The sequence below is a fragment of the Cupressus sempervirens genome, chromosome 8, assembly GCF_028749045.1.
Source record: "Cupressus sempervirens isolate cs-2001-9-10 chromosome 8, ASM2874904v1, whole genome shotgun sequence".
Lineage (NCBI taxonomy): Eukaryota > Viridiplantae > Streptophyta > Pinopsida > Cupressales > Cupressaceae > Cupressus > Cupressus sempervirens.
The window spans coordinates 140,864,958-140,868,569 of NC_143125.1; positions in this window are offsets into that span (position 1 = coordinate 140,864,958).

Consider the following 3,612-nt stretch of genomic DNA (forward strand, 5'->3'; position numbering starts at 1 on the left):
AACCCTAAGATGGATGATTATGATTAAGGAGGAAAATATCATAATTCTCTTTATAAGAGGATACAAGGTCATAAGAAAATGAGGTTGATGAGTTTTTAATAAAGCTTGAAGGTGTTTCTTTATATGGTGGCCAAAGGGATGAATCTACAAATGGGATACTAAGAAAGAAGACTTAAGGAGTTGAAGGATTGAAGGGTGGTCAAGCTATTAGAGATGAAGGGTGTGAATGCCAAGAAAAATAGAGGATTGAACTATAGATCTGTAATCTGCAAGTGACTTGTATTTTTTTATCAGATCAAGTCCTACTACTACTTTCTAACCATTGTATCATTCTAGATAAATCCTTTGGATTAAGGTTGACCTAACAATCATTTGTAAATATTTTAATAGAGTGACATTCTAATGGAAAGTTATGAAGTCCTCTAACAAGGATCATTCCTAATAGGGTGACTAAAATCCATTAACCAGGTCACATTTAACAATGTGCATTGCAACCTTTAACAAGGTTGGATCCTAATAGGGCTCACTTCAAAAGAGTGAAAATTGGTAGCATGTTACTAGTGGTTTTTCCTAAATTGGATTTCCACATTAGCTCCTTGTGTCAAGATGTGTGATTGATTTTCTCATGCTTAATGTTTACATTTCTGCAAATTTATTTTAACCTAGGACAATGAGCTACTAAGTTCTATAGTTATTGGACGATCTATTAGATGCATGCATGATATGGATATATGGATATGAATTTGTTAAGTGCTGACAAGTTTTCTTTGTACATTTGAACCTTGGATAACTAATTCAACTCCTCTCATTTATTCTAAATATTTTAACAAAAATGGCCTTAGAGCTGAATGTTATTACATTTTTATTATTCCTATCTATTAGTTAGTCCTATTAAAATATTTTGGAGGGGTGAATGGGTTTATTTAGACCACTTTGGAGTTATAGGGATGGTCATATCTTTACCAGTTCAGTATCTTAGTTTAGCTCACATTCAATGATATGAGGCCTTCCTCTACTTTCCTCTTCTTTGTCTATATGCTATCACTACCTTGTAGGGAAACAATATCAAGACACTTTTTAGTCCAACACCCATCATGCCTTTGTTCAACTTTCCCTTGCACATATCAATCTTTGAGGACATGTTCCTACTTCTTTTCAAGGATTTCATATTATTCATTTATTTTTAGATGGTTTCTCTTAGAGTACCTTTGTATATTTCTTTCAAAAGAATATTGTGGCTTTCTCACATTTCCAAGAATTTTATTCTTGGGTGATTCATGAATCTAGAAAGCCTCTTCTTTTTCTTCACTTGGATTTGGGAGTGTGGATTTACCTCAACTAATTCCATGGAGTCCCTAAATAATTATGGTATAAAGAAATAATTTACTTCTCCTTATACATCTTAGAAAAATAATATTGCAATTTGACAAAACTAGACTCATATGGAGATGGCTCAATGTATACTTGCTACAATCAAGTCGAGTAAATAGTTTTGGGTAGAAGTTCAAATTAGAGTATATGAAACCAATAGATCTCCTACTAAGGCTTTCCAATATGTAAGACACTACAAGAGGTATGGAGTGAATAAAAACCATTAGTTTCACAATTTTTTTATTTGGTTGCACAACATATTTACATGTCCCAACTCAAAAATGAAAGAACTTGGACTCAAAGACAGTCTGGTGTATTTTCTTGGGATACAGCTCAAAGTTCAAAACCTATAATCTTGTGGATTGTGAGCCACAAAATATTTTTGTAAGTACAGATAAATGGTTTTTCATTTATCTTCCTTTGATTATTGACTTCACACAAGAGTTCCACTTTCTTCTTGTAAGAATCTAACATGATGATCTATATGTTTATTTGAGTATCTTGGGCAATTCTAATAACAAAAAACATGTTTCTTCATAATAGGTTTAGAGTATAATTTGTAACTCTCACATAGATTCTCCCTAAGATATTTTTATAGGGATGAGGACAAGAAGTAAACAAGTAATGAGCTGAATTTGGACTTAATGAGATCAACTGAGGACAATAATAAACTTGATACAATATGTGAGGCTCTTAGTCAACCATATTGGAAGAATTCCATTGAACATGAGTATGACTCTCTAATAAAATATTATTCATGGGAGATTATTGATATTCAAACTTAGAAAAAACTCATATGCTACAAATGGATATTTGAAACTAAGTACAAGCAAGGTGGATCCATTGAAAAGTATAAGGTGCATCTTGTTGTAAAGGGATATTCTTAAAGTGAGGGAATATATTATGAAGAGAAATTTGCACCCATTCCAAAGCTCAAAAACTATCTAAATTGTATATCTCTAGCTGTACAAAAAGGATGCAAGGTTCACTAGATGGATGTCAAGAATGCTTTCTTGAATAGTGATCTTATAGAAGAAGTCTATGTTACCCAAACCAAAGGTTTAATTGCTGAACATAATCCCCTCAAGGTATGTCATATAATCAAGTCTTTATATGGGCTCAAACAAGCACCTAAGGCATGGAACATTAAATAAATGGTCACCTTCTACATGCAACATGCTTTTATTTGTATACCTTATAATCCTAATCTATATATAAAAAAAGGTTTAAATCAAGATTGATATGATTTTTATTTATAAGGATGATATTATCGTCATAGAAATTTTAGATAATCTCCTCAATACTGTCAATCATGATATGAAGAAGTATTTTTTATGAGTGATTTAGGGATACTACATTATTATCTTGGCTTATATTTTTGGCATAAAATACATCATATATCTTTATCTCTTAGATGAAATGTCTCAACACACTCTTGGATAGGTTTTGGATGATTGATTGTAAACATATTTCTACTCAAATAGAACAAGGTTTATAACCCACTTGATTCTCAGATTCACTTCATGATGGGGACACAACCCACACACAGAATGGACACAACAGGAAAAGGAAAATTGTATTAACTATTAAAATAAGCTAGTACATTTAGTATAGAGAAAATAGACTTCAAAACATGCCCTAAGGGCTTACAATAACATAAATTTGGAGATAATTTCTCCTTTTAGTACCTCCTCTCAAACTCCACTCCGAACTGCCTTTTACAATGCCAGAAATGTCTTTAAATAGACCCCGGAGGGTTAAGGACTAGGAATACATTCTAGAAAGTGCTAGTAGGCATCCACCAACTAAATAGAAGGCTCCAGAAGCTGTGTTAGAAGTTGATGCAAATCTAGAAGAATCCAGAAATGGTAACCGAACTTTCGGGAGACATATCTTTTGAACTGTAGCTTCGATTGACAAACCGTTTACATTTCTGAAAAGCTCTCAAAGTGCTCTATAGCCCTATGGACCAGCTTTGCTCATCCCACATTTTTCAGCCCTTTTTGAGGTCATTTAATGCCCCTAACCTGACTTTGAAGCATTCTTAGGCGGTCTCCAAAACTCAAAAAACTGTGATAACTTTCAAACCGTGGGGCCTTTTGACCTAATTCTTTTTCTGGAATGCTCTAAATTAAAATCACATTCATCTAGCCAATTTACATCTCCTAGTTCACCAAAATGATGGCTCAATTACATACTCCTATTTTTTTGGCATTTACATGTATCCCAAGGTGTTCAAAT